Here is an 18214-nt window from a genome sequence, read left to right as displayed (position 1 = left end):
ATATCCAGATGCCATCTGTGGTGTTTTCCCACATCATTGTCTCAGAGGTGAAAGGTATTGCACATAATGGGAGTATTTATTATTATGAACACATCTGGCATTTTTGGAATTGTCAAAGAAAACTGATGCCTCCTGTAGCCTAATAACTTTTTTCTATATTTTATTGTCCTTGATATTAAAACTCCAGTTGATACAGGCACTTGTAGAGATGAATACAGGATGTGGTATCAATGAGCATCATTTGTAAAGGCAAAAGGCAACAAGAGTACTTAATTTATATATATAAATATATATAGTTTATATATATATATATATTTTTTTTTCTATTTACCGAAATGCAACCCTTTGGAAATAGATGTATAGGTACAGAATATTGTGTGGTTCTATCAGAAATTATGTACTACCTTGGTTTGATTTTTTGTTATAATTTTTGTTAGATTCTGGAATTTACAAAATAGATTTTTTTTTAATTAGAAAGTTTCACCATCTTCCAAATTCATATGCATGCAATTCCCTCACTCCTTTTCAGTATTGTTTTGTTTATTTATAGGCTTAATTTAAATGTCTGACATCTTTTTTGGACAGTATATACTTCTTTGAGGGCATAAATTGGAATGTGTTTATTCATATGCCCCCACAGTGATTTTACTCTTATCTTGCAAAAGCAGTCAACAAGTGTTTATTAAATTATAAATAAGTAGAAATTGTTTCTAATGAAAAGGTCTAGTGACATTTTAAGAAATGTTTTTTCCCCCTTAACACTAAACATTATAGCAAATAAATAACAGACAAACATTTCTACTATCTGCAATTAGTTCTGGGATTTTGTCCCTATTTCACACCAGATAATACTGCACAAAGTATTTATTGATATCTAAAGGCTGACATATAATAAAGTGATTAACAAATAATTTAAATATAATACTATTTTAAGCTAAGGTATCCGTTCTACATAGGCATAAGAAAAAAAGAGCTATTAAATTTTCTAGAAAGTTTGATTTCTTTCTTCCATCTTTCAGCAAATATTTTTGTATACCTGTGACCAATCAAGTCATATTGATTAGTCATCAAGCATATTACTACATTAATAAATGAAGCATATTACTACATTAATAAATGAAGTCTCAAAATCGAGCAATTTTCCCTTTATATATTATCAGACTATCATGGAATAAAAAAAACATAGATTACAAAGTTACGTATTTTTTTTTTCAAAGTTAGAGATTTTAATCAATAGTAATATAACTGCTAGAAATAAGAGCAACAAAGAGAAACAACTCTATTTAAAACCAATTCAGAGTTTAAGTGGTTTTAAACTATATTTAAAACCAATTTTTCTATTATTTAAAATATACCTTAACTACTAGGTTTTAGGAAAATAACAGATTTTACTCAGTGAAACTAATTATCTCTGTAACTTCAATCCATACACCATATTTTATTGAAATATATTAAAAAATAATTCTATTAAAGTGTCTTCCAGAACGCTTCATATATAATCCTGCTATTACATTCTCTGCTCTCTTTTTTCACTGTTTATTACAATAACTTACGAATCTCTTTTCCTTCAAATCCCCTACAATTTCCCCTCACTTCATTCTAATCAATCAGATTCCTGAGTGCAAGATAAATGTTATCACCCATAGTTCCAAAAACATGATTTGAAGGCTCCCAATAATTAATCATCATGTGACTAATTAAAATAATAAAATTAAGCTTTGTTTTTGCAACTTTATTTCAGAATGGTTAATTAAACACCATATCCCAAAGTAGTTGGCCAGATTCAATCAGCTTGAATTATTCCCTGGAAAGTGATCTTGGAGACAAAAAAAGAAAAAAGAGGAATCTAAGCAAAATATAAAATTCCAATTCCAGATAAATAAGTTACAACAGAAATCTTACTTTGAAAGAAAGGCCAATTAATTGGTGTCAGATACATGAAGTATCAATTATGTGTCTTCTGTTTATGTGTGGAAATGTAGTTGGTTTTCTAACTATCTTTCATGTACTTGAATAAATAACTGAAGTTTCATACATAGTGCCTATTGAAATGGGTACTCAATGAATATGTAGGTGACTGACTTTGTTAAAAACACAACGAAAACAGACAAAAACTCAACACAGAACATAATATTTTATCCATTTGTGGCACTGGTTAATTTTTCTCCTAAACAACATATTGATCAGGAAAAAAGTTTGTGTTAAAAATATCTATCTTTTGCTCTGCAGCACTGATTACATACAATGAAAAAAGAAAATATCACCTTTACTTAAAGCTCATCTTCTTGGTTGTATGGATGACCAGGTTTAACAAGAAAAGAAACACAACTGCCAATATATCCTAGAGACATGTTTTTCATTATATCAAACAGATTTTAAATTGCTAAAACTGGAAGCTAGTTGGAGAATAAAATGACAACACATCAAACTAAATATAGCAAACTAAATATAGCCTATAGGAAGAATATTCTAAAAAGAAGATGGGCTGTTTAAAGATAAAGGAACATTAGGGTCAGCTATTAATGTCAAAGGCAAGCAAATACCATTCCAAGTACCCCCAGATAATATGCACTAATAGTGGGTTTTAGCAGGATTCAGGCTGATGCAGGTGCATGTTCAGCAGCTGCAGAGGCAACACACACGCTCACACACAGACATGCACCCAGAGCATAACATAAACTAACTCTCGTGAAATGTAGAAAATGGAAAACTGTAAACACAGAAAACTCAAAGAGTAATGAGCTCATATAAATGCTTGAACACTAACCCTCCATCTCCCTGAGATTGTTTAACTCATAGCAGTTCAAGATTTTAAATCATACAATGGACACATACTTAGCTGGAAATTCTAGGAGGATCTTTCTCCAAAATACTTACTAGCTGTTGGACCTTAAGCATCTTTTCTCATTTTTCTTTGCCTTAGTTTTCTTATTCTAGAATTCTAGAATTCTGTATTTATTTATCTTATTCTAGAATTTATCATAAAGGCTTTTTACTAGGATAACATACAGGCATAATATATACATATAAAATAGCATAGTGTTTGACTCACAGTGCTAAATAAATTTTAATTATTGCTTGATCAATATTATCCTACAGCTTATTAATGGTTTTGAAGAAGTAACACACACAATTAAGATCGATTTTTTTATCACAAATCTTACTTGAACTCATAAAAACATATTTTTCTACTAATTTTCTGGTATTCACTACATTTACCAGTTTTAAATAAAACTTAGACAATTTCATTGTGGAATCTATAAGAAAAGTAGTTCCCAAAACTACTTTTTCTATGTCAGACTAAAAGACTTGGTAGTCACTGACCAACAGAAAACAATTACACTGCCTCACAAATGCAGAATTAGCATTTATGGAAAAACAGGTTCTATAGTAGATTAGGCATGAAGTGAGGCAAGTTCTTTGTTTTCTTGTTTCTATTTTATTAGTGTAAGTGAACAGAAGAATGAATCCTCATTGATGTTTTAAGAATCACCAACTCAAGCAAATACCTTAGTTGAGAAAATATTCAAATTATATTGAACTTTAAAATCTTAGTTTCTTATTAGTTTATCACAAACCTAGTGGCTTTAAACAACACGTTTATTATCTCACAATTTTGGTGGTCACAAGTCTGGAATGGGTCTCACTGGGCTAAAATCAGTATGCCAGCAGGGCTCAAATGCTTCTGGAGGCTGTGGAAAAGAATCTGCCTTCTTCAGCTCCTACAGGTTGTCTGCATTCCTTGGCTTCCAACCCCTTCATCGACCTTCAAAGCCAACATAAGACCAAGTCCTTTGTATTTGCCATTACTCAGATTCTCTCCCTGTCCCTCTCTTAGACTTGTAAGAACCATTGTGGTTACTTTGGGCCCACCCAGATAATCCAGAATTATCTTAATATTTTAGTCAACTGAGTAGCAAACTTAATTCCACCTGGAACCTTCATTCCCCTTTGCAACATAAGCTATCACAAACTTCAGAGATTCATATCTGGACATCTTTGAAGGGCCACTATTCTGACTATGGCCTACCTCAACTGATGATTTCGGGGAAACTACTATGTTTCCACTTAAATATTTTAGCATGTTTTAAATATGTACTTACATACTTAAAAACTGTACATATAGGTTTTATGAAATGTAGTAAAAGAAGGAAAAGTGAGAGAGAGCTGATATATATACATGCATGTACATATAAAATTTCAATTCCAGATAAATAAGTTACAACAGAAATCTCACTTTGAAAGAAAGGCCAATTAATTGGTGTCAGATACATGAAGTATCAATTATGTGTCTTCTGTTTATGTGTGGAAATGTAGTTGGTTTTCGCATATTTACCATTGTGCATACAATGGTCAGAGTCAGGCCTGACCTGAAAGGTCTCTCTGAAAAAGTAACATTTGAAAAGTGGCTTGAAGTAAGTAAAGAACAAACAAACAACAACAACAACAACAAAAAACCCAGAAACAGGATAAGAGAACAATTTAACAATTTCAAGCAAAGAGAATAGAAAATTCAAAGGCCATGAAGAGGAAAGGTGTTTGGTGTGCTTGAGGAATAGCTAAGAGGACAGGGCAGTCTGGCTGGAATGCAGAGAGGGAAGTGGGGTAGGGGTTGAAGCTTTCAGAGGAAAGAGGTAGACCATGTAGAGCCTTGTGAGCTATTTAACTAAGAGTGAGCTATATCTGAGCAGAAGAGTCTCACAATTGGAAAAGCAGCATTACCATTGCTGTGTGCAGAATAGACTATTGCAAGGCAAGGCTGGTAACAGGAAGACCAGTTTGGAGGCTATTCTAACAATCCAGGTGAGAAGTAAATGAGGTTGGGACCATGGCAGAAGCAGAGGAGGTAAAGAAACATAAAAGATGATTTTTTTTTTAATAGAATGAAGGGATGGCAACATTTCCTGGCGTAAAATATTTAAAGTCAGGAACAACAACAACAACAAAAAAAAAAAAAAAAAAAAAGGAAAAGAATTCTAGGCAACCCCAAGATTTTGATCTTGAGCAACTCAAAGAATATACCTCATATTTACAAAAAAATGGGACAAACTATAGAGGAAGCATGTTTAGAAGGAAACATCAAGAGCTCCATTTTTGGGCATATTAAGCTTATAGATACGTATGGGATATCTGCTGTCTGATAACTACTGAGAGTCCATCCATATTCATTCTTTCCTCCCTAGGAACAGATCTCCTGAATGTAGCTGAGCATATTTCTCAGCCTCTCTTAAAGCTATGTGACTTAGTCATAGGCAATGGAGTATAAGAGAAAATTATTTATGCCAGCCTCAGATTGTGCCCTTAAAAGAATAATATGTGTGTTCCTCTGTTTCTCTTATCACTAAATGTGAAGAGTTGTCCTATTAACCCTGATCATATCCATCAGAGAGATTAACTGATTGCTTACATCAGTGTAATCTGGGGTCTCTGTTTTATGAGAGTTTAGCTAGTGCTTCACTAAATATAGCATCTAAGCAGTTTATATAAGTCTATGTGCAGGGGAGAGTTCAAGGACAGAGACATTCAAATGGGTGTCTTTAGCATCTAGATGGAGTTTCAGGTCAGGAGACTAGATAAAGTGCTGAAGTCTAGCATTTTCTTCAAAAAAAAGTTAATTTTCTCCACATTCATGTATTTATTTCATGAAGACAAAATAGGCACTGGATAGCATGGCTTTTGCCCTGATTTTTCCTTTTGATTGCTACTCCTCAAACTCCTAATACAACATACTGGAGGACATGCATACATACCCATCAAGCCCAGAGTACGAAAGTGATCGTTTGCCTTGGAAGAAGAGCAAGTCACCCTATTTTACTATTCATTATTCTACTATACAGGGAGGGATCAGATGCGTTTTTATGTTCTACTTGGATATTTAGGATTACAGTCTTAGTAATAAATCCCCTGGGCTTCTCTCTTCAGAGGTCACATATTGAAGAATCTAGAAGGCAGAGATTTTGTTTGATCAGACAATACGAATTTTTTAAATTAAATCTGAATGACTTAAGCAAAGTTTTATCTTTCTAGAAACCATCAAATCCACAACTCTCCATGGTGTTGCTCATCATTCCAAATCACACATGAGTATAACTGAATTGGCACTGATAGGTTGATGAGTTTGGGAATGTAGACTAAAAATCGTTCTTCTTGGAAGAAAGGAAAATTTATGCCAAATGTTATACAGCATGTTTGACCTTATAAATTTGTTTACTTTGGGCGTTCCTTCCGGTTTGCATTGCGGTAGCCATGGACGCTTTGGATTGAGTTGTAAAGCCCAAAACGAAAAGAGCTAAGAGATTCCTTGAGAAGAAAGAACCAAAACTCAGTGAAAATATTAAAATGCTATGCTGATTAAAGGGAGAAATGCAAATTTAATGGTGACACAAGTACTTAGAGATGTGTATGCACTGAAAAAACCGTATGGAGCTCTGTATAAAAAGAAAAACATGGGACGCCTGGGAGGCTCAGCGGTTGAGCCTCTGCCTTTGGCTCAGGGTATGATCCTGGGGTCCTGGGATCGAGTCCCACCTCAGGCTCCCTGCATGGAGCCTTCTTCTCCCTCTGCCTGTGTCTCTGCCTCTCTCTCTCTCTCTCTGTGTCTCTCATGAAAAAATAAAATCTTTAAAAAAAAAGAAAAAAAAAAACATTACAAGACCATTTGAGGATCAGACATCATTGGAATTCTTTTCAAAGAAGTCAGATTGTTCTTTATTTATGTTTGGTTCCCACAGTAAAGAAGTGGTCATATAATCTAGTAATAGTTCGCATATATGACTACCATGTGCTGGATATGATTGAATTAGGTATTGGGAAGTTTGTCTCTCTAAAAGATATTAAGAATAGTAAATGTCCCAAGGGAAAAACACCCACATTAATATTTGCTGGTGATGATTTTGATGAAAGAGAAGACTAGAGAAGGCTGAAAATTCTTCCTATTGATTTCTTCGGAAGCCCCACTGTAACAAATATCCATCTGGCTGGTTTAGAATATGTTCTGCACTTCTCTGCACTGAATGGGAAGATTTATTTCCAAAGCTATAAGTTGGTGTTGAAGAAATCTGGTTGCAGAACACCAAGGATCAAATTGGAAGAGATGGGGCCTTCGTTGGATCTGGTTCTGAGGAGGACACATCTGGCAGTAGATGATCTTTAGAAATTATCTATGAAAATGCCAAAACCCTCAAGCCAAAGAAGAAGAAAAATGTCTCCCATGATACTTTTGGCACAACTTACAGAAGGATTCATATGCAGAAGAGCTAAGAAAACTACAAACCAGGAACATGGAGGGATTGAAGAAGCAACCTGTACGAAGGATAACAGAAGACCAGGAGAAAAAAATGAAAGAGAATTAAAAAAAAAATGATAGAAAAAACAAATAAATAAATTGGTTTACTTTGTACACAACAGCCACTAAAATTTCATAGTGAAACTTCGCAGCCTAAGTTCATGAATCTTTCCTTTTCTTTTTACTGAAGCTTTTGGGGGGAGGGGGTCATATTTAGGTATCTCCTTCTTATACACTGTGTATCACTCTATACAGATAGCACAGGAGAAGGAAGGGCTTAGAGTTTCACCAGACTGAGGGCCAGGGTTTGAGTTCTGAAAGTTTCAACAGATCCTGGAAGGTGAAGGACAATTTGGGTACTGATGACTGTAGGCATAACAATTTTAGGCCTATAGTGACACTTTTGTCGTTGAATTTATGTTATATAACCACTTAAATTTTCCTGACATTAATGAGTCTATTGAAAACCTTGTATCTTGGGACTATAAAGTATAATACTGGGGATTTTTTTTTTCTCCTCTAGAAAAGGACATTGGAATTAAAAACTACTAAATAGATTTTCTCCTTATTATTATACTTGTGATTTCAAATCTTTTGAGGGATTTTGGCTCACAGAGTCTTATTTAATAAAGTCCTTCAATAACCCACTATGGGAAAAGAATCTATACAATTAAATAAAATCACAGACATAGCTTATTGTGTATCAATGTGTGTATACCAAATGTATATGAATAAGTTTTATTGGGTCATGAATCTGAACACCAACTGAATAAGGTTGTTCCAAGATTTGCCCAGCATTTTATGAAACCTATTATTCTTATCTGACATTACTGCAGTATAACAGACCGTAGTGACATTTGATTACATTCTGTTTTATTATTGCTATGTAGCAAATTGTTCTTACCAATAAGTGATAAAAATACAGAGGCGATTATAGTACAAACACGAAGACATCTATTCCCCTTTTTGGGTGGTAAGAGTGCTCAGAAGTGTATGAACAGCATAGGCCTGGCCTCTATTTAGCTCATCTTGAAATCATGGTATTAAAAATAGAGAATTTATATATTTTACAAGGTAATAAAAACATATTTCTCAGCTAATAAAAAAGGAAAAATTGCTTGCTTTAACTATTTTATCTTTAAAGATTGACCAGAAATGTAAAAAACTAACTAAAACTGTAATTTTATAGCCTATGTAAATTAATAGAATATTGTAAGCAAATAAGCAATTTGCCCTCAACATTTATATATGCTTATTTTTTTAAAGATTCTATTTATTTATTCATATGAGAGAGAGAGAGAGAAAGAGAGAGAGAGAGAGGCAGAGACACAGGCAGAGGGAGAAGCAGGCTCCATGCAGGGAGCCCGACATGGGACTTGATCCCAGGTCTCCAGGATCACATCCTAGGCCGAAGACGGCGCTAAACCACTGAGCCAACCGGGCTGCCCATATATGTTTATTTTCTTATGATACCGTATAGTGTATTTATAGTGAAAGAATATTCTCTGCGATAAATACCCAAAACTATTTGAAAATCATATATTTTTCCATTTTTCTTTTTGATAAATATCTCCTGGCAGTGAGGAGGTATAACAGTGTAGATTTGATTTATGTGTTCAATTCCTTTAATATTTTTATTTTTCCACAATTGCTTTATGATTATGATTATATATATATATCCATACATACTCTCTGTGTTTCTTTGTGTGTGTGTGTCCATTATTTTTTTCATTTAAGTACGAGGTATGAGCAGAAGAAAACTAATATAAACTAATAAAAAGAAAGTCTTAATTTAACTCTTGGTTATAATGTATTTTCCATAGGTTGGACAACCTCCTACCTAAGTTAACTTAGTAATTTTAAGTAATCAGATCTTATAGATGATTGGCTTGTAATTTGATTCTGCTTTTCTGAGAGTCATAGCAGTTTCACCCTTCTTGCCATGATGCAAAACTTTATATTCAGATATTTGTTACTCTGTTTAAACCCATTTCCCATCTAGTGGTAACAGCATTGGACCTATGTAACTAAAATATGTTTAAAATTACTTCATAAGGGAACAAATAGGTCTATACATCACATCTTTTATTCTTCTCAAAGAAAACTTTTACTCAAAACAATGTGACTATATTCTTTATTTTCTTCATACTTGACAAAACAGAGTAGTGCCAACCAAATTGAACCATTTCTTGGTAATAACCATCATCCCTGTTTGGGAACAAACATCACAGCCTGCAGCATCACTGTTTATGAGAACAAAATACATTTATTTTGTTACAGATTTCCAACTATCTGTTTTCACTAGAAAATGACTCCATAATTTATGTGAGTAAGGAATATTTGCAGCTTGCCGTCTGTATTTCAGAAACATTCTAAAACGGGTATAAGCTAAAAATGAATGTCAATTTGGAGAACTCCATAGACTGTTTTCTAAAGTGAGTTTAATTTCTCTATGAAAGGATGAACATCTTCATTTGGCTATTCTTCCCAATTCTGCACTTCAGTATTTTATTAAATATTCTTTGATGTCAACATCTGTTTAAATGACTTGCAGGAGGCAATGAAAAATCAAAATAAATAATGCAGAAAAGAAAGTGCACCTAAATGGTTAAAGTAAAAACAATAAAGAAACTAGGAAAACACTTTGAGATATTGCTTCATCCTCTGACTCTGTCAGCTGTGTAACCACAAAATTAAGATGCTATGACCTCACAAGGCTGTTGTAAGGAACAAATAAGGAAATCTATGTAAAATATTAAACACAAAATGTGCTCTTTGGGGGATAATCAATACATGCTTTAAAAATATTTATATTTAAAAGCAATAAAATATTGCATAGTTGAACAAAAGTGGAACCAGACTGGGAACAACTCATTACCCACTCCGAATGGCTATTCAGTACAGAGTGTTCACATGTGAGGCTTTTTCCTTATTTGTAAAATGAGGAAATTAAATGCAATCATCTCTAAATCCTTTTGAGTGTTGAGTATATAAATTAGAAAACAAACCAAACCCAAAATTTTCTTTGAGATGACAGTAAGGATACAAAATTAGAAACTTTTAAATGATAAAGGAAGTAAAACAATAGAAAGAGAATGATTTAACAAGATATCAAAAAGGAAAATTCAAATCAAATAATAAAAGGAGAAAATAAGGAAAAGCAGTGAAATACTGAAGGCCAAGAAATATAATCTGATAGAAGAATGATACAAAGGCCTTGGCATATTAAGAAACAAAACTTACTTTCATGGAGGCTGAGCAGGCCAAGTTGAAAACTCAATAATGAAAACAAATATTCAAAAGAGGAAAAAAAACATGAATAATACATTTGCCAGGAATCCAAGATACACACGTGTGAAATTACAATGTTGGGTGGAGGACTTACCTCATGTGACCCAAATTTTCTATATGTCAATAGAAAAAGCATAACAGGTTTTGTTTTTGTTTTTTTGTTTTGTTTTGTTTTTAGCAAAGGACAGTTCATCTTTGGGGTATTATTCCATAAGTCCTTTTATAATTGAAGTAAATGAAAACCCAGAATCAGTCCTACACACTCATACTATGAATTATGTCTTCACATATTGATTCTTATAACAATCAGAGCTATTAAAGTCCCTTGATCAGTCAGATTGTCTATTTTTTAATTTTATTTAAAGTTTCTCTTTTACAGATTTTGATAATTCATTAAATATTTTTCAAGTACAACACAATATCTCTATTCAGAGATAGAGACAAATTAGACACATATCTATCTTTGAAGAAGTGTTAAGTAAGTAGACGTATGAAAAACTTGTATAGGTAAAATGATAAAGATGCATGTATAGATATAAATGTTTACAAAAATGGAAATAAAACATAAGCAAAGTTGCATGTAACTATATGTAGCATATATATTTACAATCCAAATAAAATAATAATTTGAAATAAATTTAATTTTCTAAAGTTTACATGTTTCAGTGTTTAATTTTTTTACAATATTATTGATTGATAATATTTCCATAGCTATTTTATGAAAGGGGAAACAGAACAGAGAAGTAAGTAGCTTTTTCAGTTTACAGAACATGTTAGTACACGCATTCGGCATAAAATCCCAATCATATTTCCTTGGATATAGTTTATCTTTATATTAATGGTTTCTAAGAATTTTGGTGAGCACAACTGAAAAGGTTAGCAGGGAGTAGAGACAAAGACTTTGGACCAGAAGACAGAATAATATCGGCCTCCTCTCTGATATGGATATATCTGTCGAAATACGTCATTTTTTAAAAAGATTTTATTTATTTATTCATGAGAGACACAGAAAGTGAGAGAGAGGCAGACACACAGGCAGAGGGAGAAGCAGGCTCCACGCAGGGAGCCTGACGTGGGACTTGATCCTGGATCTCCTGGGTCATGCTCTGGGCTAAAGTCGGCACTAAACCACTAAGCCACCAGGGCTGCCTGAAATACGTCATTCTTAATTTTTTTTTCATCATTCTTAATTTATTTCAGCTCTTTAGACTTAATACTAAATATGAATAGTCCTATTTTATAAATACTTGGTTCTCTCTTTTTTTTTTCCCCCTAATACTAGCTCCAAGCCCTAACTTCATGGCTTTTGGTACTTGGATGAAGATAGTGCTGCCCTAGCATTCCTTGGTGGCTAATGATTTATTTTTCCAACTCAAATTATACCATTTTCTCATAATAATCATTTACTCCCTTTAATAATGATCTTGATTAAAATGCCACAAAAACATTTTATCCTGTATTAGGTAATTTTTTAAAATTTCATTTAACCAACCTTTAAGAGACATTACCACAGATTAAATATTTTGTTTTTAAATAGCACATAGCAGCCAAACTGACAGAGTCCAAAGCATATATTGAAATCCAACACTCTTATTTGTAGAACAACTTCTTTCCATGAAATTCATATCCACTGAAATATACAATTTAATTTAGTTTTATGTATCTAAAATGCTATAAACTGATCAATGGTTCTAATTTATCTAGTTTAAGCAAAAATAATGAAAATGGTAACAGTAATAGCAAGATGAAAAGTCAACGTGCTAACATGTCTTGAAACCTTCTTAGTTCCAAGATCTGTACTAATTATTTTTAAAATGTTAACTTATCAATTTTTCAGTGTTTTGAAGGTTTTTTTTAACCAAGAACCTGAGAAAATTATACACAAGATATTTAATAGTAAACTAAATTCATACTGTATTATTTGCTCCTATAATTTCATTTATTCAACTATTCAAATGTAATCAAACTTAAACACGATTTTATATAATCTCTACTAAATTAAAATATCTAGGATGCTATCATCTCAATTAGTGAAAATAAGAAAAGTTTTTGCCATTGGATGAATTCATTTTTAAGTAGTGAGGTTAATGGGAATACTTTATATTAATGTATAGAGTTTACATAAGCAGAAGAAAAATGCAAAAAGTGTTAGAATCTGTTATATAAAATTATTATCAAGAACCTAGAAAATAAAAACAAAAACAAGATGTCGTTTTCATCTAACAAAACGGTTAAAAATTTTAAGGTCTGACCTAAGTTAAACATTAACAAAATTATATAGATTAATGATACAAAAAGCCTTGGAATAGTATGAAAAAAATTATATAAATGTTGAAATATATTATCTCATCTATCCCTTCTATATATGCGAATCTGTTTCACTATTTTGCAGTGCAATTTGAAAGTATCTATTAAAATTTAAAATGCCTATGTACCAATTTTTAACAGAGATTCTAGAGTAATATCTATACATGTGCATATGGTGTTTTTAAGAATGAGTAAGGAAAAACATCAGAAATAAATATTCTGTTGATGAGAATACTGATGATATACTTATACCATGGTACCTCAATACAACAAAATATAGACTGCTAAAAGAAGAAACCAGGTAGATATATGTGTTAACATTTAAGAATAGCCAAGACCTGTTTATGAAAATGAAAAAAGAAAACAGAGAAAAAGATCAACCAAGCTGATACCAGAGGTGATCTCTTAGGACTGTCTCCAGATTGAGAGAGATGTTGTCAAGGTTGGCATGAGAATCCTAAAGCCAAGATCCTCTGCAAACCTCCCACCAAGGACAAATTAGGATTTAAGAACAATAAAACTGAGCTGAAATGCCCACGAGGTCTGGAGTTTATGAGTGGCTTGTTTCTTACATTAGCTCTAGATTTTTAGATTTTTCTGAATGGAGTTATAATCTTTTTCCCTTTCCCTTGGAGAGTCATTTTACTCCTAAAATCATCCCAGTTATTCCTTTCCCAATTGTGAATCTACAAGTGGCAGAGCTCCAGTAGGGTTTGTGACTTATGACATTTAAAATTCAGTTTTTCATATGGCATTTCCACAGTAATTAACATATTTGTCAACAATTAAGTGTATTAAATCCTCCCTCAAGATTTCCAAGCTCTTCCCACTGAGAAAAAAAATGTTAAATTGGGGAGTAAGGGGCTAACATGATTACCTGGGTCAGGTGACCTTTTGCCTGAAACAACTCTTTATGTGAAGGAAGAGAGGAAAGGGCAGGGGGAAGCCCTCCCATTTCCATTTCCATTTTGTAATTCATCTTCTGTCCCCCTCTTCAATTACACAACCCCAAGATATGGAATCCAAAGACAAAAGACTAATTACTTACCAAAAAAAAAAAAAAAAAAAAAAAAGATCAGATACTCTTACAAAGAAGGCTAATGGGGCACCAGAGTGGCTCAGGTGGTTAACCGTCCCACTCTTAAGTTTGGCTCAGGTCATGATCTTGGGATCCTGAGATTGAGCCCCAAGGGGTTCTGCACTGGCCATGGAGGCTGCTTAATATTTCTCTCTGCCCAGCCCCCTGCTCTACCCTAACTCAGTGAACATTCATGCAGGCACGCGCATTTTCTCTCAAAAAAAAAAAAAAAAAAAAAAAAGAGAAAGGAAGAGAGGAAGGAAGACAGACAGACAAAGTGTATGCTTTCTGGAACTAGACCACTTGGGTTTGAAATCTGAACCAACCACTTACAACAGTGTTGGGCATGCTATCTAACCTCTTGATGTCCTTATCTTTAAAATGTGACCACTTAAAATGTCCTAATATTTTTATCAGTTTTAAATGAAGTATAATTTATAATATTTTTGGCCCTATGCCTGGCTATTTTTTTAATTAAATATGTTCTCAAAATAGACCAAATCCATTTGCATTTTAAATGAATGGGCTATTTTAGAAGGCTTTATAAACTTCATATAACATTCAATATGATAGTATCCCCCCAAATTATAGAGTCACATGATATCCTAGAGGAAGTAATCCAAAAGCAAGTCAGCAATACAGATTTTTATGCTATTACATGGGATAGCAGTCACTTAAATAAAAATTAAAAGACAATAAAAGAATGGGTGAAAGAAATAGAAAATAATATAAATGTATATGAATATGCTGAGTGTTTATTTAATCCTGTCAAGTGTCTTGGCATGTATCCATTGGGGCTCCCAATATGGAACAGTTTAAAATTGTCACTGACCACAGGAAGGATTAGTACCTTTTAATCTTCTTAAACCACAACATTTAGTGTTCAGATTTTATCAAGGATAATATAAAAGTGATTAGTGCTCAGGCTCCTCAAACTTGTGGAGTTGTTTATGATTCCATTTCCATGCATGGTGTGTGATAAACAGATTCCAGAGACTAGCCGGAATAGAACTGAGGCAGGCAATTCAATATGTAGACATACTTTCATATGCTGCAAAGAAAAATTTCATGACTTCTGACAAATCCATTGATCACAATCCTGGAAAATAATATCCATTCTGTAAAACCTTTCTATAAAATACATAATATTATAGGCAATCACTTGTCTTTTTGAATTGTACAGAGAACTATTCCATTTTGCTTAAGAGCATGTCTCTGTGTGTGTATGCATGAATGTGTGTGTGTGTGTGCAATAAATCATAAATTTGATTTAAGCTTGGTCCTAAATTAATCCACTGTGGTTAAAAGACAAAAATCTGGCAAAAATTACTATTGTTTTAAAAATGCAATTGACGTAAGCACTGACATAAAGATGTCATTTGATTTAATTTAGAGGCAATTATATAATAAGGAATGTAGTCAAATATGTCCAGCTTCAAAATAGTCCTTCAGGCTAACTGCACATTAGAAAGCATAATGGATTTGTTACTAAACTCTTACATTATACTCTAGCTTTCACCTTAATAGATATGCAAGTCAAGATTATCTTTATTGAATATTTTCATTTTCACTTCTAAAATTGAACCAATGTGTATCATCCTTTTTCCTATGCTACATGATAGATCTCATGGGTCTTAACAAGAGTATCTACTCATGCAGTAAAATCCTGAAATGTGTTACATTTCATTCTGAGCCTCTTATTATCCCCAACATAGTGAATTATTTTTTTGAAATCATGAATGTAAAATCTGCAACTTGGGGTGCCTGGCTGGCTTAGTCTGTAGAGCATGTGACTCTTGATCTCAGGTTAGTGAATTCAAGACCCACATTTGGCATTGAACCTACCTAAAAGAAAAAAACAAAACCTTCTGACTCCAACATGAATGCATTCACATAGCACATTTCAACCCTGAGTAGAATATTGTAAGGTGAGGTTATCAATATACTACACAAAACCCTTCATCTGTACATGGCAAGCACTTTTAAATCACTTGGAAAATAAAAGGCTAGTAGCTGCTATTAGTAAGTGTTGACATTTTGGGGGGAGCTGTGACTTCTGTTACAGTGTTCTGACTATAATTTTGAACTGACTCAAGCCTATAAGCATTTATATGCCTGCAAAATTGTTTTTTTTTGTTTTTGTACTTGCAGGGTGATATGTAATTAGAGAGTACTGTTTACTGCCTCATGTACAGATCCCTCTGAACATGATTATGCTACAGTGCAGACTATAGAGCTTCTGAAAGTACATATTTTGTATTTTTTCTTAATATTGAAATTTTTCATGGCACACTGCAATCAACCCAAATGTATATTTTTAAGCACAAATGAATAAGGCACTCAATATAAATCCATTTAAAATAACCAATATTTTTTTGCCTATGTGAGAAATAAGTAAAAACTTGGTGCTAACCTTTCTTTTTAATCATCTTGTGTCTTTTCTCATATCTGATTTTCTGATAAACACTATCACTTCTCACACACATTACTAAAATCAGTTCCTTTCTTTGCATAACAGTCAAATCTTTAGATTGAACTTCAGTCGTATTGCAAATTTCTTTTACTCGCAACTTCCCTTTTTCCCCCTTTCTTGTTATTAACAATCATAATATATATCTGGGAAAGTGACCACTGTTGCTGGCTATTATGATCCCCCCATTCCATAAGTACAGCTTGGCATGCTGGACCTAATACTTTGGATTAGGTCTCTGAAGAATATGAGCTGAGAACTGGGATACGATGGGTCTTGTTTTGGAGACAGCAAATAGAAAGGACCAAAACTGAAAACAAAAGTTGGGATCCCTGGGTGGCGCAGTGGTTTGGCGCCTGCCTTTGGCCCAGGGCGCGATCCTGGAGACCCGGGATCGAATCCCACGTCGGGCTCCCGGTGCATGGAGCCTGCTTCTCCCTCTGCCTGTGTCTCTGCCTCTCTCTCTTTCTCTCTCTGTGACTATCATAAATAAATAAAAATTAAAAAAAAAAAGTAAGTAGACTGCCCAGATAATGTGTAAGTCTAAAAATCAAGTTAGAAAGACCATCCATCTCTCCATCTACCTATCCAGTTAGAAAATTTGCATTACATTAGCCAATGAGAGGAAAGGTCTCTGTTCTCTTCAAACAGACACTCTAAAGGGACAAACCCACAATAAACAAATTAAAATAAAATAAATATTATTCCTTCACTAAAAAAATAATCCATAAATAAATGACAATAGCAAAACCATCAAATAACAATAAGGGCTATAAATGAAATCAAACATAATTTTAGAGTGACCAGTGTAGAGCAGGGGAAGGAGTACTGGGTTACTTTAAATAAGATTATCATGGGAGAACCCTGATATAATTTTTGTAATGAAAATTGAATGATAAGAAGGAACTTAGAGGGATGACTGGATGACTCATAAGTTAAGCATCTGCTTCTGGCTCAGGTCATGATCTCAGAGTTTTGGGATAGAGCCCTGTGTCCGGCTTCCTACTCAGCAGGGATTCTGCTTTTCCCTCATCCTCTGCCCCTCTCCATCTCTCTTGTGCATGCGTTCTCTCTCTCTCTCAAATGAATAAATAAAATATTTGAAAAAAAGAAGGAACCTAGAGTATATTTATCTGGATGAGCACTATATAGAATTGTTGAATCACTATATTAGATACCTGAAACTAATGTAACACTGTATGTTAATTTTACTTCAATTAAAAAATAATAATAATAAAATAAGGAACCAGCCATGGGAAGAGCTGGACAAAGTAAGAGCAGTAATTTACTGCCTACTACTGTATTTCATCTATTTTAAGGTGCACGTTTTTTCAGATTAAGTCTCTCTAAAATTGGGGTGCATGTTATAATTGGTACTAGCCAGATGGAAGTCATGAACTTATAGCAGTTCTCTACACGTTTGAACTTCCTTGTTATTTGTAATAGTATGATGGCACAACGTCATTGCCACGAGTTTTAACCAAGTTTTAACCAAACAAACCATTTAAGGACCATTTGAGAAAGAAATGAGTTAATAGGGATCCATTGTATAAAAACATTGCACTAACATTATCTGGTGAGATCAAGAAACCAATAGCATAAACCTTCTAGAATGACTGGCAACAGTGTGGAAGAATATTTTAAGAGCTAGATTTCAGTACTCAACCAATTCTTTGATGGCATAATGAAAGCAAATAGTTGAAAAGTGACCGTAGGGGCCCCTGGGTGGCCCAGTCAGTTAAGCATCTGACTCTTGATTTTGGCTCAGGTAATGATCTCATGG

At 33.5% G+C, this 18214-nt stretch overlaps 1 protein-coding gene and 1 pseudogene across 8 annotated transcripts in view; one reads left to right on the top strand and one right to left on the bottom strand.

Moving 5' to 3' along the window:
* ERBB4 (erb-b2 receptor tyrosine kinase 4) overlaps window positions 1-18214 on the bottom strand; it is a 1106221-nt gene that overhangs the window by 469997 nt on the left and 618010 nt on the right. Inside the window, exon 1 of one of the 8 annotated variants that reach the window (XM_072813223.1) lies at window positions 2878-2923. The exons of the other annotated variants lie outside the window; for them this stretch is intronic. The gene's annotated coding sequence lies outside the window, so the exon portion shown is untranslated. Of the gene's footprint in view, window positions 1-2877; window positions 2924-18214 lie in introns of those variants that run through there. 8 annotated transcript variants of the gene reach the window in all.
* Window positions 6247-7352, top strand: LOC140625355 (ribosome production factor 2 homolog; annotated as a pseudogene).

The sequence above is a fragment of the Canis lupus genome, chromosome 36, assembly GCF_048164855.1.
Source record: "Canis lupus baileyi chromosome 36, mCanLup2.hap1, whole genome shotgun sequence".
Lineage (NCBI taxonomy): Eukaryota > Metazoa > Chordata > Mammalia > Carnivora > Canidae > Canis > Canis lupus.
This window is presented reverse-complemented; position numbering and strand designations above follow the sequence as displayed.